Source organism: Condylostylus longicornis, unplaced genomic scaffold (genome assembly GCF_029603195.1).
Source record: "Condylostylus longicornis isolate FDR11 unplaced genomic scaffold, ASM2960319v2 ptg000100l, whole genome shotgun sequence".
In the NCBI taxonomy this organism is placed as follows: Eukaryota; Metazoa; Arthropoda; class Insecta; order Diptera; family Dolichopodidae; genus Condylostylus; species Condylostylus longicornis.
Genome location: NW_026578068.1, coordinates 105262 through 127813, shown reverse-complemented (window position 1 = coordinate 127813; position 22552 = coordinate 105262). Strand labels below are relative to the sequence as shown.

Sequence of the window (22552 nt, the reverse complement as noted above, 5' to 3'; positions counted from 1 at the left end):
ACCAATTTTAATATAAACACTGGGAGTTCAGTTTTTTAATTTGATTTTTGGTTTTTTTCTTTTTTCATTTTAAGATGGTGGATTTTGAAATGAACAAAAAAAAAATCAAAATATGAGTATAAATAAGATGTTTAAGTTTATTTTTTGTTGAGAGAATCTGTCATTATCTTTTTTTTTTATCAATATGGGGGAGGGGAAATATGATTTTCTCTGCTTTCTTTTATAAAAATGACAGCAGCTGTCTTAATGGGTCATGTATTATTTTTGTAAAAAAATTATTTTAAACAATATTGAATGAGATGCAAGTCTATTTCATTTCTTTACGGAAATGACAGAACAATGAAATTTATTGTAAAATGTAAAATAAAATTTTGTTGACAAATTTCTATTATTAGTGATTTGTCTATTCATTTTCAAAATTTTATTCTAATATTTATTTTTAACCCTTTGAATTATTCTTCATAGATTTTGGAAAAGTTGGCTGAACAAATTTTTATAAGATTTTCTTTTGTTTTGTTTATTTTAAAATATTTTTAAAAATTTGAAAAATTTCTTAAATAAACCCGTGTACAGCTACTTTAATGGCATTGAATATAGAATTATTAAAGGTAAAAACTTTGAATTTTTCATACAGAGAAAAATTTCAGATGAATTAAAAGTAAAATTTTGAAATTTGAATTTAATATATGCGTTTTGAAGCATAATTTCAAAGAACATGAAAATTATGCTTAAATTTGTATACCAATGTAAAATAGTTGAAGGATTGAAATCGTTTAGCGTTTAGTCTTATCATAGTGCTGAGGCTAACAAAAAACTGAGTATTTTTACGATTTTTCGACATTTTCAAATTGAGTTAAAGCTATGAATTTTTGCCCTTTTCCACAAAAGATTTTATTATTAAATGTTTATTATAAAACACTGAATATCGCTCGTTCTATGTACTATTTATAAATATATTTACTGCTACAATTTTAACTATAGTTTCTAGTCAACATTTACATGCAAATTAAAATTGCTTTATAGGTATCATAAAAGCAATTTCAAATTTTCAAAAAAAATATATTATTCGTTTAATAATAAATAGGAAATTTTTTGTACTCGAATCCCTTGTCATGCATAGAAAAAGAAAAACAAAAAATTTATTTTCACATATTTTTCCAAAACATTTTAAATATAAAATAATTATTTACTTTTTATTTATTTTCAGATTTCTTTTTTCATTCCTCCTTGAGCATGTGTTCAAAAAGTTCAAAGGATTTTTACTAATTAATATACACAAATAACAAGAAAGAAAAGCTAAAAATTAAAAAGAATAAATAAAATGAAATAAATTAAAATATTGCCGTTATTTTCCACCGAGATTAAATTAGTTAAGGTTTTGTTATTATTTTCTTCTATTTCATTTTTAAAGTACTTTAATATACAAAAAAACAATAATAAATAAATTTAACTAACAAACTGAAAAGAAAAAAATTTTTTTTTATATAATAATAATTTACACAGATACTTATTCGTTTACAATATTTACATGAGTAATATTAATATAAAAGGAAAATCTTTAAAGTAACTCATATATTATAATTAAATATTAATAATTAATATTATAAAATACAATTAACGTTATTATATAAAAAGGATACTATGGTGTCCTTTTATGCAAAAAAAAACAAAAATATATTATGAATAAAAAATTATTAAAAAAATAATATAAAATAATATACACTGCACAAACATAATATTTTATTATGTAAGGACTTCAAAAAAGAAAAAAAATATATAAACAACAAAACAAAAACATCTGTGATCTCTAATCCTTTTAAATTATACTATATGTATTATAATTGCTATCACTACAATTACTATGTACATTAATATTATTTTATGTAGAGAGAACAGTAATAGAAGCACTAAAGTAAAAAATATAATATATATAATTAATAAAAATAAATACAGAAGCAACAATAATAATTGCAGTAACATCAACAGCAGCATCAGTGACAAAAACGAAAATAAAAAAATTAATATCAGTGGCATAATAAGCTAACAACATACATACATACATTCATAGAAACGTACGTCATATAAGAGATGTTAAACTACTGAATTTCAATAAAGGAAAAGCAGTACAAAAGATAAAACGGAGTCTGAAGGAAAAAAATTAAAAGAGCGGAAATTAAATGAGAGAAGGATAAAATAATAATTAAATTGAACATAACAAAGTAAATTGTTTTTAAAAAAAAAAAAAATAAAATTAATAATAAAACAAAATGTAAATTCTATATAAGTATGTATGAGTGTATATGAGTTATATATGCGTATAGCGTAGGTATACTAATATATTAAATATCTAACGAGGGTTTATGACAAAAAGATTGGAAAATATTGGTATAGTTGACTGCTATAGTTGAATTAGAAACCTTCCTTTCTTTTTGTTTGTTTTTGCAAAATTATAATTTTACCATACATGCATTATAACAAAAAATAGGAACTTAATAAGATTTTTCTCTTAATTGCAAAATATTTTTAAATAATACCAAAATGAAAGGTGGTTTTTTCACAAATTCATGATATTTGCTTGTATGTAAACCATCATCTCATTTTTAGCACTTTTCCAAAAAATTTTTTGAAAAAAGTGCTTATTAGTTTCACTCTGTCCGTCCGTCCGTCCGTCTGTCCGTCCGTCCGTCCGTCCGTCCGTCCGTCTGTCCGTGTGTCTGTTTACAAAACTTCTACACCTTTGAAGATAGAAAGCTGAAATTTAATACGTACATAGATCTTCACTAGAAACTTATTTCCGTAGAACAAAATTTTTACCTATCTTCCCCCCTCTAGAAGTTGTACCCCCCCAAAACCCTAAAAATGGCCTTTTTTAAATATTTGTTGCAATGAAACCATAAGCATTTTTGAAATTTTGCAAACGCAGAAAGGCAGTGGCTTGCTTCCTCTTGCGCGGTATACTATAGTTCAACTTAAGAGAAACAAAATGGCCTCTCAAATTTACCGTTATTTAAAGTCCTTTTTTTCCAAATTTTTGATGTCGTTTTTCTTCTAGACCCCAGACTGTAGAAGTTTGAAATTTTAGGAGCTTTTAGATATTAATAAATAGTTCATTTTGTTAGAAGAAAATTTTTTTCCATCTCCACCCCTTCTCAAGTTATCACCTCTTGAAATTCGTAAAATTTGAATTTTTGACACCTTATATTTCCGAAACCGGGAGCTTTTTCAAATTTCTATAAACACAAAAAGCTAACGGTAAATTCCATGACATTAAAAAATATAATTATTTTTCTTAACTCACACAATTAACCCTTAAAATCGAGCATTATGTTAACCCCTCTTTATATTAATTTTTGCTTTATTTCAAAGACTGCATATATGCGACATCCTAAATATATGCAATCCTAGAAATAGTTTTGTATATGAATGAAAATAATTTTAATAGTGTGATAGCTACACATAGACTGTATTTAAAAGCCGAATTTTCACTTGTTGAAGGGAAAAGTGCTACAATACAAACCATTGGTTTGACCCAACTTTATTTATTATGCAAAATAAGAATACAATTAGAAATTTTAAAAGTAGCTTTGATTTCTGTATAAAATTCTTGTAAAAACTTTTCCTTGTCTCTCTCATTTTCGATTTTCTTGCATTCTTTGATTATGTTTCACATTACAACTATATTTTAATCTTTACTATTGTAATAGTACTTTTGTATACTATTACTGTTATAATAGTAATTTTCAATTGATATTTTTGCTTGAGAATTCAAAAAGTATTCATATTAATGATTTCGCTCAAAATTTATCAGCTATGGTAGGAAAATAATAATGAAATAGAGTTAACACTCTCTTCATAATACTTCATAGAAAATATAATATGACACGCTTCTAGTTTAATATACCAACATTAATAGAATGTCGGGCATTTTAATCAGAAGATATCGTATCGCACAACGAAAACTGGTGTAATATTTGTGTAAGAAAAATGTTATCCAGTATTGAAAAGAACGGTTGGAAGAAAAATTTTTTTAGAAATTCCAATATACGGAATATACGGTATTCCTATACGCTTAGCTTTAATTAGATATACTCTTCATATAAAAATTATATTATAATTATAAATTCAACACTATATTACATGGATTTGTGTAAATAATAAAAGTGTATAAATTTTATGTTTAAATTTTTAACAGTGTATATCTTATAGTTTTTTAAACAAAAAATGTTTCTCGTTTCCTATTTAAACATTTGAGTGTTGCCCCTACATCCTTTACTAATTCTATAACATTCCTATAGAATTTTAATATTATTTCTATGTAAAAACGTACTTCTTAATTAGTTAGTTAACGAAAGAATAGAAAATAAAAGAGAAATAAAATTTTTTTATCTTGTTTTATACTATAATGTAAAGGATAATAGGGATAACACCATGTATTTTACTCTAATATGTGTATATATACATCATGTTTAAAAAAAAAAAGAGAAAAAAATAAATAAATATTAGTTTCATATATGAGATTAAATTTTTATACTATGTTTGCTTTAAATATTAGATCCTTTAAACTGAGAAAAATTGTATAGTGAACATTTAATGGATAGAGAGTGTTGTATTTTACTCTTACCATAAGAGAAATAAAACCTTTTATATTATAGAGAATGTAATTAATTAGAATTTGGTACTTCATTCTTATATAATATGGTTATTTTAAATTGTATTATTAAAGTTTAGTATTTAAGAATACTTTGGTGTCTTTATTAACACGATATGTATAATTGAGTATCAAATTTAAAACATGAAACAAATGCAAAAAAAGGAAAATATTAAAAGAACGTTGAAATACAGAGGTGGATCGAATTTTCTTCTACCCTGAATTTGTTTTAATTGAGAATAAATTGTTCTTAAAATAGAGAATATTTTTTATAGAAAAATTAAAGTTAATAACCATATACGAATGTATGAAAAATATTATAAACAATAATAAAATATAATTAGTGCGTATAAATGAGAGCTTAGATTTTCATTTTCAGTGCAGATATACGAATTACATCTTATTGAAAAAATTGTCACATGTTTTTCATGCGATATAGAGTTACCGTTATATACCAAAATTTTTTAAAAATTTCGAGTTTAAAAAAAAAAATTTAAAAAAAAAATCAAAAATTCTGAATTTGGCGAGCTTTGACTCGAAAACTATGGCTCAAATCAAATTGATTGTAAGATCGAAAATAAAGAGCAATCAATCGTCTGTAAAACCAGCCACTGATAGTTCTTCTACATCATATGGTTCTTAAGTTATAAGCATTTATTTATATGCAGGAAAAATCTGGTACCTTTTTTTTTGACAGCTCGGATATTTGAGCCCACCCCGTCTTCTACTCTAACAATTTTTGCTAGAAATTGATAAAAGAATCATTTCTAAATTATTTGCCATGTTATCTGAAACACCTTATATACATTATGCTGGATACAATAAAATTTTCATATTCCTTATTTTAAATTTCATGAATCATGAAATGAAAAATTGAAATAAGTATTGCATGTACATTGTACAGCGCATATTATGTGAAAATCACTCTGCCGTTAGATTGTTAAAACTCTCTTTAGTACATAGTAATAGGTACTTAAATATTTATAATGATTATTGTGCACCATACATACTTATATAAAAATTATTATGGCTAACAATGTTAATTAAAAATTTTATTATATAAATTTTTTTTTTATACTTTTAGCACTCCTGTAACGATCATCCAAGAAGCATTCACCCTGTATTTTTAATTTTTTCTTTCATAATGTTATTTCAATAATTTTAGAGTGCAGTTAGTTGTATTTTTTTGTTGTTTTTTTTCTTTATTCTTGTTTGGCAAATGTTAACTTTCCGGTTTAACACATTTTTGTACATTAATAAAAAAAAAACTGTGAATAAACACTGAGAGCCAACTTTAATTAAACAATATTAGAAAAACACGTGAAAATAAATGAGAAAAATTAAAATTGAAAAAAAAAAAAACATTATTGTTGAGTGGATTTAACTTAATTTACTCGAATAAAAACTTAAAGGAATGAGAAAAACAAATGCAAAACACATACATACATACATGTATATGTAAATGAATTATAGTTAAAGTAATAGAATTAATAAAAATAATATTTATGTTAAAAATTAATAAAAATAAATATAAAAAAATTATAAATAAAAATAATTCATACAAAGGATAAAAACAAAAAATAATAAAACAAAGAAAATAAAAGAAAAAAAAATAAAAGTTTTTCAGAATAATGATCATTAGAATGGCAAATAATCATCAACTTTTAGGATTTTTATTTATACTAGGATTATTTATAAAAGGTAAGTTTTTGTATTATTTTTGTTTAACAATGTTATTTTTAAGCCTCTACAAAATAATTTTAATAATTCTTAATTAGTATTGTTTAAATTCTTTTGGCATTTCATATTTTATTAAAAATAATAACCCATATACATACGTTCATATAAATGTAGGAAAAACATTATAATTACAATATGAATGAAAAAAAAAAATATTTTACTTCATACTTCAAAAATTTCATTCATTTCACTTTGTTAGTTTTAAATAAAACACTTAAATAATAATTAAAAATAATACGCACTAACCAGAAATTTTTTGAATAATATTGGTTTTTGTTAAAAAAATATTTTATATAAAAATAACATGGCCCTAACCTTGCCTTGTAATAATGCTTTCATTAAGAAGACCTACACTATACGTAGTTATGGTACCTATTGTAAACTTAAATACTATACTAGGTAGTTTGGTAGGCAGGTTAACACAGTCCCTCCGAAAGATACATATAGGCCACTGGCGCCCGCTGTGGTACTACCGGACTTCTCCTTTTTCGTCATTAATTCGAATCAGCTTAAATAAACTCTTCACTAAATGGTTAAGATGCCTTAAATTTACGTCTGCTATGTCCGTATTGTGATCGAAAAAGTAAGACCCAAGATATAAGATCGTAATACTCATACGATATAAAATTTAAATTTCTGTTTACTAGTTAGTATGAAAGTTACATGGTATATGTATTTACAAATAATTTAAATTTTAAATCATATCAGTAAAAATAAAAAAAGAATATTCAGTTCATTGAAAGTGAATTGAAATATCAATGCGCTTTGGAAGTATTAAGTAGACGATAAATTAATGAATTCATTTTAAAGTTTCACTGATTTTGCACGACTAATATTGAAATTATTTCAATAAATTTTAAAAAATTTTTTGTAATGTAAATTAGCAATTATAAAATAATTAAATATAATTTTAAAATCAAATATGTTAATTGATTAATTACTTGTATAAAAATAAAATAATGCTCAAAGTTTTATACATATTAAAAGAATACACAAACACAGTCGAATCTTACAATATTAAGCAATAAATACTAAATAACTCCCTATATTTAGGGAACAAATTGCTGGGAACGAATTACAAAAATTTCACTGCAGCAAAATTGAAAATTTCATAGTTTCGCCAGTTTCGCCTTTAAACATTTCTACATAAAGAAAAAAATCATTAAATTTTTGAATATTTTCAAGTAAAAGTTTTTATTTAATATAATGGAAAAATAAAATATAAATAAAAAAAAAGCAAATAATTTATTCATTCTTAATTAAATTATTAAATTAAGTAGAAATTTCCACCATCAAAATTTTTATAATTTATCTTAATTTATTTTAAAAGTAAATAGATGGTTTGTTTTCTCTTCTTTTCATTTTATTAAAATAATTAAACTTTTATTCCTAAAGGAATTAAACTTTTTGTTTTTTTTTTAATATTTTCTTTTGAAAAAATTTTGAATTTTCTTAATTTAATAAAGTTTTTTCCATTTTGTTTTCTCTTTATTCTTAAATTTAATATTAAAGTAATTTTTTATGACCATTTTTTAAATAAAATATTAAAACTCAAACCAATATTTTTTTTTTAAGTATGCTAAGATTTTAGAATCTTCACTAATTAAATTTCTAATTAAATTGTTATTAAAGAAAAATTTTCTCTCATATTTTTTCAAAAAATAAGAGAAAAGCACATACAGAAATAGAAAAATTATAGAAAACCAAAATTTGAATGTGACATACCAATACATCAATGCTTTATAAGTAATTAATCAAAATTAATGAAAATTTTTCTACGAAAATATTCATTTTCCTTGCGCTCTTCCCTTCTTCACTTTTGCTACCATTCGCATTGTAATTGTTAAATATATTACCTATATCAATAATTGATAGCCTATATTCAGTTCAGATCGTATAAAATATCCTTATATGCGTATATCTACTTATATAATATAAGAACTTAAGAAAAAATTTTCAATCATCTAATTAAATTTAAATAAAAACCCAATTTCCTTTTTCTTACGTATATGCAAATTATACACTTAAATATGTAGATAAATCATTATGTATATATAAATGTGTGTATGTGTATGGAAAATATTCTGTAAAGTGGTATACTATTTAAGTGATTTTCTAACCAAAGTGTTTTTTTTCTACATATAATATTGGAAGGAGGGGGGAGAGAAAAGGCAATCGCAAGTCATTAATTGTTTCCCTACATTTTTAAATTTTTTTTTCTTGGTTATTTTCTTTCACTTCATTCTCTTTCTTGCCTTTTTTATGACTTAAAGAAAGAAGATGATGGGTGTGTCTGTATAAATGTTGGATGGGAACATGAATAAGCAAATGAGACAATAAAAATTTTTTATTCTATACTCGTATATTTTGTCTAAAATCCTGAAAGAATCCATAATTCATAAAATTACCAATTAACATTCAATCAGAAGAAAAGGAAAAGGTTTTTTTTTCTTCTAACTTTATCTCAAATTAAAAAAAATAAAGTTGGGTCAAATCAATGGTTTGTAATGTAGCACCTTTTTCAACAACTGAAAATACTGCTTTTAAAAACCATCTAGATATGTACTGCATTTTTACAATTACTTCTTACATACGAAAAAATTTCAAAAGATTGCATACTTTTAGGATAATCTTTCTATACAGCATGGAAATTACCGTTAGCATGCGACATTTATATAAATTTGGAAAAACTTGCAGTTTCGTAAACATAAAGTGACAAAAATTCAAATTTTAGAAATTTTAGAAAGTATCTAAGAGCTACTAAAATTTCAAAATCCTACAACCTGATGTTTCTAAGAAAAACCGATTTCAAATTACAGTAAATTTTAACGGTCATTTTGTTTTTGTAAAGTTCAGATATGATATGCCGTGGTAGAGGAAGGCACTCATTATTTTTCTACGTTTGCAGGATTTGAAATATGTTTCTGGTTTTACTGCAATAATAAACTATAGTTTAGGGAAAAATTCTCTGTACGGAAATAATTTTCTAGTAAAAATCTATGTACTTTCTATCTCCAAGGGCGTAGAAGTTTTGTAAACATGTCTACGGACGGACGTACGATAGACAAATTGAAACTAATAAGAATCTATTTTCAAAATTTTTTTTTGAAAAAGTGCTAAAAATTGAAGCATAAGAGAATTTATGCAAAGCACATATGCAAGCGTATTTTAAATAAGTGAGTTTCCCATGTATGTATGTGGCTAATTTAACTCGAGTAATACAAGGAAGAAAATAAACATACCAACATAATACTTTTACTTCCTTTTCTTGATTTTTTTAATTTAGATAATTTTAATTTGCTTTTTTCTGAGTAAAAGCTAACGAGTTCAAAAGATATTCATGTATTTAGAAAAAAGGATATTAAAGGGTGGTTATTGATTGGGTTTTTCCAAGCAATAAATCTAAGCTATAATTATCCTATATTCATATCAAAATCGAAATTCTTGCGCATGTTTAATTTCTTAAGATTTAAGTAATAATTCTGTGAATATTGTAAAAGACCTACATACATAATTTAATTTTTGTCGTAAATTAAATTTTAATAATGAATCTCCTAAAATATTCGACAACTGAAGTACTTAATAATAAAGAAGATTGTGTAACAATCACACAAACATTTTTATAAATGATTTCTTTAAAATAATTTTATCTGCCTCAATTTTATGGCAAAGATTATTTACAAATATGTACAATATGTGAATATATAAATTATAATTACAATTTTGTAATATGATCTTCAAAAGCATAAAAACCCGAATTTAGAAAAAAAAAACCCTCTAATAATTACTTGATACCCACTTAATCTCCTTTAGCACCTTATGTGCTTAAGTTATTATGTCACAGAGAGTATGAAAATTGTTAGAATTACAGAAAAATTAAAAAAAAAAACGTATAAAATAAATACACACAATATGAGCATTTAAAAACGAAACAAAGAAAAAAAAAAATAGAACAAGTGGTCATTTTCTTCCTGTTTTCTATTCAAAGTATTGGTTTATTATGTCTATAGGAACCACTCAAAAAGCGTTAGTAACCAAGATGACCCAATTACAAGACATGATAAGGGGAATACAATAATAAATTTTATGACAAAGCGGAAAGAAAAGCGAAACAAGAAAAAAAAAGTTTTTCTAGTCCCTTTTTTTTTTTATTTTATTTTTTTTTTTTTATTTGTCCTTTTGATATTTTATTAGAATGTTTTTGTTATACTTTTATGTTTTTTATTTTCTCAACTCATTCAAAATTATATTGATTGGAAAGCAACCGACTAAAGGATCGTTTTTCACAGATATTTTCCTTACATTTATTGGCTTACATCCCATTTAAAGAGATCACATTCAATTGTGTTTTTATTTTTATTCGATTTAGGTTTGCTATTGTCCTTTTCTCCATTGATTGCTCTTTTTTTCGTTTTGTAAGTTGTTTTATATTGGTTTTTATTTTTTAATTTCACTTTTAAGTCATTTTCAATTAAATTATTGTTGAAACGCGAAAAAAAACTTTCTCATCAAGAAAAATAATAAGAGATTAACAGAAAAATTCAATAAAAGTATTTGGAAACTTGTAAAATATAAAAGAAGAATGTGTGTACATAATAAATAATGGGGCAGAAAATAAATTTTATGTCAGAAATGTTGGCGAAATCAAAATATGATTCGGCAAGATTTCATGGTTTTGTGAGTGATGAAAATCTGGAAAGGAGATAATATTATAAAAGTTCTTATTATACTTTAAAAAAATGATCAAATATGTGAAAAAGATTAGATTAGTAGATTCATGAACAAGTGGATTTTACCAAATAGCTAGAACAAAATTTTGTATTTTTAATATTTTTCTGTTGAACGGAACTGGGAAGAATTTGCAGAATTTTCACGTACTAATAATAAATTTATTTTGTCATAATTTGCTTTTTAACCCAGATCCCTTTTTGAGTCCAATAATACCTGTTCAATACATAATTTTTTCTAGCCATATTTTCTTCGATGCTGTAGGGTTTTAAGATTCCTCCTAAATATATGCAAAGCCCTGCAACAATAATAGAATTATTACATAAGAGTTTCATTTTCATTATTTAAAAATAAATGCAACTCCATATTCTTATATCCGTCTGAAATTATTCAGCTAAAATTGTGTTAATAAATCAAAATAAGTGAAATGCAGTAGGTACCCATTAAATCAGAAGTCATTGTCAAAACGTACTTCCGCTTCGGAACATCTTGAAATAAAATTGAGGAAAAATATTGCGGGAAAATTTGATTTAAAAAGGATTGGATTTAGTGAATTGGAGCACATTTCAAACACAAATCACAATCTTCTTTTACTGAAAATTCTATTGTAATGAAAATATTTAAAACGTAGGAAAAATGTTATTTATATAACTTTCTATATAAAACCTAGATTAAACCGAAAACCAAATGAAATCTCAAAATTTCCTTCTTATATTTTCGATTATAACAAGTTATACGGAAAAATCACTTTTAATATAATTTTTTTTCTTTTTAAATGAAAAGAAAAAATCATTGATAAACACTTTTGCTATCACTTTTTTCTTTAGACATTTTTAATTTAAAACGAGTAAGTAACCATCATTTTCTGAACAGAAAAAAAAAATAAAGAATAACTTCATTTAGAAACGCACTTACTCTTATTGTATAAGAGAAGCAAAATTTCTTTTCTAAATTAACTTTAAAGTAAACCAAACCCTTTGTATTCGATTATAAAGGAAAAGAAGGAGGAAATAGAAAATGGAAAAAGAATCCTATGTATACTCTTTGATTGTATCTACATGGATCTACATAGAAATCTAGGTTATTAAAAGAAGAAAATAGAAAATTCTTTAAAAATTTCTTGTTTGCTTAGTTTTTTAAACGTGTTTAGTACGTAGGAAATAGAAAATATAGAAAAATTTCAACATCAATGTGGGTTAAATTGAGATTTCCTTAATTGTGATTATAGCATAATAAGCAATTTCTTTTCGTATTAAATAACCTACACCTTCTGTTATAGAATAAAAAAAAATTTTTTTAAGATTTTTCTTAAGTAGCTAGTAGCTATTCTTTTAATGTTTTATAATATAATGTACAAGAATGTCTTTAATCCTATTAAAACGAAACAAATGGGTACCACATTATATTACATAGTGCAGATATAGCACTACACCCGGACATATGTATATATATATATATTCACAAAATATTTAGAAAAAAATGGTAAGAATGATATTTGGGTTTGAGTCTCTTAAAATTTTATGCTCCAATAATGATTTTTTAAGAAACAGTATTTTAAATCCGTTAATTAAAAATATTAAAACTAGGAGAACATGGTTTGTTCATTCAAAGTGAAAAGGATTAAAGCATTGAAAGAGGAAAAAGAAGAAAAAACTTATTCTGGGAAGGTTTGATTATGAGTGAATGTTCGGTTTAATATGTTTGTTCCTATAGTCTGATATTATGCAAGTACAAAAATTAAAAAAAGGGACTTTACGTTTTTTTTCGTTGTGTTGTTTAAATTCTAATTTTTCTTGTTTCTTTAACAACAGATATTAAGTTTCTGGAAACCTTAATCCCTTCTATTATATAAATTTTGTTCTAATTTTATCAGGTTTTAATTAGTTTATTTTGTATTAGTTTTTTTAAGTAATTTCAATATTGACGTGTCGTGTCCTCCATTTTGACACTATGTTAACTTAATGAAAGAATCTTGGATTTTTCGACATGGGTTTTCTAAATTTAAGACTCATTTTAAAATATTTAATTATATTACTTAAAATTGATGATATTACTTGATGATACCTAAGATTGAGATCGGTATTTAAAAAACTATTTTCAATGGCCCTTGTTACATTTATTTTTGTCTATGTGCGCTTAATACTCGTACAAGATTTTCAAACCGCAAGCACAACACAGAATCTTTCAGTGTTATTCATGCACTTTCACAAAGCGGAGATAAAATAATTTTATAGCAGTTTTCCGAAATTTCCAGCAATAGCAGTTCAAATTAATTTCATTTCAAGATTCAAAAGAGCACATCAGCGACTTTGAATGAATATAGTCAACCAACATACAATTCAAAGTTTTATTTAAAATTAAAACCACATGAACAAGTTCTTGGTTATTTTGTAAATCGAATTGCAATTCCTATTTTTTTAAACTTGATTTTTTCGAAAAATTTTCAGTAATTTTTTCGATAAAAGTGATAATTTTTATATATACTAGTTTACTACGTCCAAATCTAGGGGCGCATAGGGATTTTTTCTTTTTATCTCAAAAATTCCCGAAAGAGGACTTTTTTAAATTTTGCTTTTGTACTCTTCATATGTCCTCATAATGCAAATTATTTACTAATGTGTTATGTACTAACAAAGTATAAGTAACGCTTCGCCTAATGGGTAATGCGCGTACAGTAACCTTAATGTGGCACATTTTATTTAGCATTATTAAAACAATAGTTTACTAGTAGTATTATAATTGGTTTCAGATATCTTTTACCTACTTATGCTTTGTTCACGTTAAAATCTTCCGAATTGCTATTATTAATATAATGTTCGATACCAGCTCTGGAATACTTTTAATCCCATCAAATAATAAAATGTATGATATTATCACTAATTTTAAATATTATTTTTATTCGAATTTAAAATTCATCGAAATAAAATTAATTAAATTTAAATTTAATAGTCATTTTTTTTTCATCTCTTACGCTTCCTGGTTTTATAAACTTAACGTTATACTCTCATTATAAAATTATTGCACTTTTCTTTAATCAGGCCAATTATTTTAAATTTATAATATTAAATATTATATAAAAAAGGCTCACTTTAATGCAAACGTACAAATTGATTACAATGCATTATTATAAAATCCTTAATAAATTATTTATTAAATTACATTACATATATTCATATCTAGTTATGTTCATGAAGGATTATAAGATCTTATTGAAAAAGGATATTCTCTTTAAAGAAACACTAATATACAATATATTTTTACTGTTATATGATAAGCACAAATATACATAATGAGCATGAAATTTACATATAGAAAGTATATAATATGTACTTGTATATAATAAGTTGGTACACCCCAGCCTTTATTTCGGAATGTAACGTGAACACAAACCGAGACCATAGTGTTTATACTTTTCTATTTGGAACTATACAGAATGACAATCTCAGCAGATTAACAACTATGTATAAACTATGAGGAAGTTGATAATAAGATTAGCTGACTTCTTACAAACTATCTCATTACAACATCCTTCTATATATAAAATTTATAAAGGTTTTCTTTTCAACGGTTTGTGTTACTCCTTTTTTGATTTTCTTAGTAGTTTGCTTATTTATTATATATTGAAGATGCGCGTAATAATATCTACATAATGTGGATTATTTACTAAGTACGTTGATATTATAAATATTAAAAATTTACACTGATGATACAAGCATTATCGGTGATAAAGTTTAATGTACCTATAATTTAACTTCACGATTCAAAAACTATAATGCTATTTTGTATAAGTTTGAATACGGCAAAAGTCTTAAAAAGACTTTGCCGTAAGTTTTGTTTTACAAAAACATGTTCCAATTAAATTGTTTTTTATTTCCTTTGTTTTTTTTTTTAATTTTATGCTCAATGAGCCTTTATGCAGTTGCATTATCTTCCAGGATACTTACATCCTTTATTTCACTCTCCTCAAAATACTCGGCCATCTATCATTTTAAAATTAATGTTAAGAAATATTTTAATTAACCAGATTTTATCTTTTCATATCTGTAATGGAAAAGATTAGAAAAGATTGCAGAACTGAAAGGATTCACATCCATTAAGACTAAATGACTAACAATTCATCCAAAACTTAATGTGATTTTCTACTCATTTGAATTTAGCATATTTTGAATATAATTTCAAACATATTCATACCCCATGATGGTTGATTTAGGCAATTCCTTTTGAATTTCTTCGAGACTCTTGTGTCGTAAATTAATTTTCATATTCCAACCCGAGAAATAGTTTTTCTTCTTTTTTGACCTCATATCTTTGAAGAAATATTTTCCAATATTTAATATTTTTTATTTGCAGAACAATATATTGTTATATAAAAATGTCGGTGCTTCTTTCTGAGTTCTGATGTACATATATATATATATACTTATTGAAAATTTACAACGCTATAACTTTACGAGACTTTAATATAATTGTATAGCTACATTTTAAATATCCCCATATACCATGTTTCAGTTTGTGAAAAATATATAATAAAAATTACTATGTATAACAAACTATGGCTGCACAAAAAAAATAAAAAAAAAACAAAATTAGGGCAAATGTGTCCAAAATATCGCGAAAATTTCGGTTAGCTTTTAGAAAATTTCTTTTGTTTTAATATTTTCATACATTGTTCTTTTTTTTTTGTTGCCAAATATTTCTCGTCCTAGTTAATATTATTTTAGTTTGCCTGAATGAATAACGTAAGGATAATGAATATAACATGTAAGAATATTGTTATGTAATGTTAAAAAATTATATTTTGAGGTGCAGTTTAAAAAACTATTGTAAAAAAAAATAATTTTAAAGTTCATAGTTTTCCAATTTACTATATTTAGAAAATTTTAACAAGCCACATACGTACATAGATGTTTACTATATTTGGCATGGCAGTAAGTTTGAAAATATTAATTTGAAAAAGACAAAAGTTATTGTATATAAACTGAGTTTAAATGAAGAAATTTCGAGGTGAAAAGATGATTTAAAATAAAGTGAAATTATAAATATTGAAAGTAATGTAAAATGTTCAATACACTTATGTATGTACACTCATTGAAATACAATAGACGTAAATTAAAAACCATTCTATAGAAAACTGATCTATTTCCGTAGATTTTCCCAGCGAAACTCAAGAGCTGGTTTTTAATTTTTTTCAGGCTATTGTATATGTTTAATAATCTTTAAAACATAATGTAATATTATTGCATTAATATTCCTTAGGAACTTCATTTTTATAAAAACTAGTCGTTTTTCTGGTTTATTTGACCAAAATCGCAAATTTTTGTATTTTTATATTTCACAAAATTTGAGAAAATGTTAAATATCCGACTCGGTTCGGAACTTATAATTTTTTTTTTTTCAAAAAATAAATTTATATTCTTGAAATTTTTGAATTTTTCAAATTATTTTTTGAATACACTGTCTATTATTAAGTATTAAGAATAATCTGAATGGAAATTATAATTAAGGATGTTAAGGAGCTTCGAAAAACTGGTAGAATAAAATTTTATTAAGAGTTTTCAAAAAACGAGTATAATTTTTTAGTAGAAAACGAATAGCATCTTTTTTATTTTTAAGATTAAATTTTTTTCTTTTTTTTTTTTTAAATTTATTACACTTTATTTGAACGCCAATTTTGGAAACATGCACTACCTATAGCAATTTTAATATTGAAAAATATTTTCTTTTAAAACCACTCAATTCCTATAAAAACTATTAGCGAATTGAGAATTACTTAGAATATAGCTAAATAATATTTTTAAATATTTATATACATATAGTAGAATTAAATCTATTTATATACATTTGTATTTGAATATTTTATAGTACCTCAATGTAATATGAGAACGAGAAAAAGTTGTTAAATGCTTACACTATATTACAAGTAATCTTAAAAAAAAAAAAATAGGATGAGCTGCCTTTCGTTTTTTTTCGTCTTCTTTTAAATGTGAATGTTTTAGCGGAATAAGTTTTTTTTTTCGCCTTTTATTTTAACGGTTATCATCTTTATATGTTCTTATTCTGAATTAAGACACTATCACTTCTCTTCTCTTATATGTATATGTCTATAATGTACATATATTGTTATAAAAGTACATAATCCAATAAATTTAATCTATCGTTGACACTACTTCCCCATATTCCGTATATAACATTATAAGATATGTAACTGCTTATTTGTGTGCTCGTTCTATTTTTCGTTTCCGTTAGTAGGATATAGAGGGATTTTGTGTTTATTTTCTTTTCTTTGGTTTTTTTTTTCATTTCTTCTATTTTGTCATTTGTACGAATTTTCTTATTTTGTTGTAGAAGAATATTTTTTCTTCTACAAAAATTCATTGTAATATGAAATGAAGTCTATCGGGGGATAAAGCATAGAGCAGATAAAGAGATAAAGAATAAGAGAAGGGGTACGTACAAAAGAAAATAAGTATGAAAAAACCTAGAAGAGTAAGAAGAGCGTTGCCGCTCTTTTTTTTTTCTTTGTCATATTTTTACTATTGATTGCCACAAGATATTAAACTGGCACTGCCATCTATGTAGAAAAAGTATAATATACATATATTTTATACATGTAAGGGTGTTATAAAAATTTTTTTAGACTTTTCTGGTACGTACATTCATCCTACATTGTACAATTTATAAACTTACGATTACATATGTATTTTTTAAGAAAAAAATTCTTGAAAGAAAATTCTTTTGCGGTTGTTCCCCCACTTCCACTGTTTTTTTTCTACAACTAATATTTTACATATTATATTTGTGGGTTGCTTATATATTAAATTTTCAAATTGTTTTCTCTTTTTGCCTTAATGATATGAGGAGCAAAAAAGTAAAAAAAATAATATAGGATGTTCATGAAGATTTTTATAAAATGTTCTTGTGTGTGTAGTGCATGTCTTAAAACATTTCTTTTCAGTGTTTTTTTTTCCTTTAAGTTTTCTTCAATTTTCATTTAATTTTTTGTTTTTTTTTATTATTATAATTTTTTTTTGTGGTAGAAATGTACTAAATAATAAATTTTTTCATTTTGAAAAAAAAATAAAAGAAAAACTTCTTATATTTCTTAAAAGAAAGTTCGTTGAATGGTAAAAGAACCTAGAAAACAGAAAAGCCAGAAGAATTGAAAGTGACTTTTTACATTACATAATATAATATTAAAGGAAATGAAATGAAAATTGGGTGGGAATTCTCATCATCATTATGCATATACAATACATGATTACATATAGTTATATATGAGGAATACATACATATATGTATAGTACTCGTATATGCAGTATAGGATGCATGTATGATAGTAGAATTTGTAAGGGTAAATGATCGTACAGAGTGCTCTTGGTCATTATATTAATTATGCATATTATAACTTAAGTATCTTAGAAGTATTGTTAAAAAAAAATTAAGAACTTGGAAATTATTAAGAATTGGCTATGTAGGTACTATATAATGATCAGAATGGATTTTTTCGTAATTGCTCTAATCATTAATTAAAAAAATAAGCAAACTTTCTCATATTATCTGCAAGTATTTTGAATTTATACACTTAAAAAATAAACCTACATGTTATACATATAAATATTTCATAAATTTATATTGGGCAAAATTTTCCATTTGAAGGTCTAATATAAGATGTCAAGTAATATTATCAATCCATGCAGTTTCAATCTCCAAGTTTGATATTGAACTTGTCATTTTGACTTTATAAAAAATGTTGTGGCTTAAGACGCAATTGATATACGTATAACTAAAACTTAATGCTTTCGGCCTAACAAAGTTATGCTCTCGTAAATGTTGTCGTAACAAAATTCTCATTTACAAGCTTTAACTATACCAATATAAATACAAATTAATGAGAATTGACGCTCATCTAAAATTCATAAGTTTCTTTCATGACTTTCATGGTTAGCTCTCTATACATCATATTCTAATAATGATAATAAAATTTAATACTCTCTGTATTCGAGTGTCTATAAATTTTAAAATGATTAAAAGAGAAAAATTAATTTTGTTTTTTCTTCTTCATCATCTTTTGTTCACAAGAAAATAATGAAAATTTGCAAGAATTAATTTTATATTATATGCTAAAAAGAGATAGAAGATTATTATATAGAGCATAATTATATTGGAGGGGATAGATATTGTATGTTTATGTTTTGGAAAATTTAAATCCACATTTAGGGTATTGAATATATCTACAACTTTACACATTGAATATTCAAATTTGAACAAAAAAAGACGGTAGATATTAAAAATTTGAGTTCAAAATTTCTGGTCTGGTTATAGAATTGAAAAATTTTAATTCTTATATGCTAGTTTGTTAATGATTTATTGCCATACTAAAAAGTTAATAAAGAAAATAAAGTAAAATTTTATTATTATTAGAAAAATATCGTAAAAGTTCCGAGAAATTTTTGTTGTTTTTTCTTCAACAGACAAATAAGTTTTTGAAATTTCTTCACTTTTCATTATACGCTCTTCGATTTTAGTTTCTTTACTCATTTTACAAAGAGTCATTTATTTCATAATCTAATTGTTAAATTCTAGCGATATTAACGACTGTTTTCGATTAGCTACTGATTATATATTAGAATATATACGATTCGAAAATCGTGGATAAGAAAGTAATTAAAATTTGGAACGTAATACTAAAGTTCCGTCCGCCCCAACGATAACTCACAAACTAATAGATAGAGCTAAGTTCACAAAATTGATTTATAACAACAAATGGTAAAACCCAATTTAAAATGGATATTATCGAGGTACTGGTTTGGGTAGCTGCCTTATAACTTCCAAATTTATTTAACTATATCTAAAAAATTATAGAAGCTGCGGTATTCAAATTTTAAATATCCAGCGAATATATTATTGTGGCTATTGTGTTTGATAAAAATCGTGGAAATTTCTTAACTGCTTGGGTAACTGCCATACAACTTTCTGGGCTGTTTGTTCATACGCCAGAAACTATTAAGGATACAAAACTGAAATGTTTGAAAAAAGATATCTGGTGATGTGGCCATCATTTTCAGTAAAACTCTGAGATTTTTTGGGTTTATATGATAACTACCATATAAATACAAAACTAGACGCCTAAAAAGCAAGATGATGTATGAAACTTTACGTCAAATATCTTCGACAATACAAATCATTTATTCATACGGGTATCACAGAGTTGACACGGTCAACTAAATCTATTCCCGTTTTACTTGCAAGCTATTAAAAGCTAGCACATATTTCAGAGCTATAGTCCTTTTACGTAGCTTGAAAGTTCTTATAAAATAACAAATAATTTCCTCGTTTACAAATTTCTATATAATAGCTGTACAAATTCAAACAAATGTTAGTTTTCTTTAAAGTATTAATATTTATTGTATAATTTATTAGATTCTGCAATTATTTATTATTTGAATAACACATAATTTATAATAACAGAGACCTTAAAGCCATAATAATATATTTTAAGAACAATAAGATATCATTAACCTTTTTAATAAAGATGGTGAACCTTTATACTTTATTCTCAATAATAAATTCTTTAAGATTATTTTCAAAATATGAAACAAAATATGAAAATATTGAACGTATGCCAAACCAAATCTATATGAAACAAAAAAAAAAATAGTCTTTAATCTTCAGAAGGGAAAAGCTCTTTTTAAACCGCGCAATATACTAATAGATTTACTTACTATATTATTTGTAAATCTTATATTTTATGGTCTACCAATATTACGCTGATAAATGATTCCAAAGTAATAAAAATTTCATAATTTATTTTCTAAAGTTTTCATAATGCAATGTTCTTATACATTCATACCGTAATCTACCTATAGCATTATTGGCGCGATTGTCTTTGTATTCGTTTATTATGCAGTGAACAAGAAAGAGACAATATTGTTGCCATAAATTTTCTATTGAATTCCATTAATTTTCTAGAACATCGGATATTCCAGACGAATAAAAGAAGAAAAACCAGGAAAAAAACATAAGTTGATAAAGATATGAAATTAATTTTGTTATCTGTTCAAAATACAATAAAGAAAAGAAAGGAAAATATTTTTTTTTAATTTCGTTTCATTGATGAATAAGTGCATTGAAAGTTTTTTAATATAAAAATATGAAGCAAACTCCAAAGAATGTCAAAATTTAAAATGGAACGTACAACTTATACATACAATTTTCTAAATTTTACATAAGCGTCTCAGAAAATTTTTCTGAGCATTTCGACTTTAAAACTTTTAACTTCAGAGAAACCTTGTACGTACCATCACTTGATTTGTTATTAAACCACCGACTATTTATGAAAATTATCTATTCAAGCTGAAATAATATCAGAAGATCTATCAAATATTTTCTCGAACACGGTATAAGATCCTTGCTATAAAGTATTATGCTCATAATTGTGCATAGTAAAATGAGAAAATTATCTACAATGCTCTTATAATGTATTTGAATTTTTATTGAAAATATTTTTAGATCAGCCATATGTTAAATGTTTCTAAGCAGTACCAAAGATTTTGAACTAACAATGCCATCAATGATTGGCTTATTGAATACGTGGCAGTAATAAGTAGGTCCAAAAGTTTACTTTTTTATAATATTTTATACTATTTGTCGCATTTTGTATATTTTCCATTTTTGTTGAATTAAAAGTTTACAAACGAAAGGTAAAATGAACATTTTTTATATTTTACTGTCTATCTTTTAATTCTTAATATTTTTTCTTTCACTTTCCGTTAACTTTTCTCTTTAAAAACAATAAATTATCAATTTTCGTTTACGTTTCAATTATTTTCCATTAATTTTAAGAGCAAAGTGGAATGTAATCTTCATTTGACACTTTTTCTTTGATCATTAGTCATTTAAATCGAAAAATATTATCATGGGAAGTTAAGATGAACTCTAATTTTTTTTTGTTTATGGTGTTTTTTTTTTTTTTGTAAAACAATGACATGAGAGTTGATAAGAAAAACAAAATGAAATATTATGCCTTGTTTTAAGAAAGCATTCAAATAAAAGCAATTTGCAGTTGAAAATAGAAAAAAGAATGCTGTTTTATGTATGTTTGTATGTAAACTCGTTTAACTTCGATAAGTTTCTAGTTTACGAATGATCATAGTTAAAAATTTTACCTGGTATTCAAAACATTTTATGTTTTCATTTTAGCCATATCAGACTTATAAAAAATTGTGGTAAAATTTAAATGGTTGCCAAGGAAATCGGGATTCTTAGAATCAAACCGGAAATGATTACTTTAATAACGGTACCTTTAAAAAATATCAGTGTTTTACTCAGTAGTAACATAGTCTCGTTATAGTCTCTCAGCTTAACTTGAGGGACTATAACGTTATACAAAATAAATCGATTATTTTTAAACTATTTGGCTGTTTCAGACAATTCTTT

General features: G+C 24.6%; 1 long non-coding RNA gene across 1 annotated transcript in view; it reads left to right on the top strand.

Annotated features, from left to right (window-relative positions):
• Window positions 1-22552, top strand: part of LOC129614066 (uncharacterized) — a 186659-nt gene that overhangs the window by 100489 nt on the left and 63618 nt on the right. Inside the window, exons 3-4 of the long non-coding RNA XR_008697354.1 lie at window positions 1208-2219; window positions 5733-6349. This is a non-coding gene — a long non-coding RNA (uncharacterized LOC129614066). The remainder of the gene's footprint in view (window positions 1-1207; window positions 2220-5732; window positions 6350-22552) is intronic.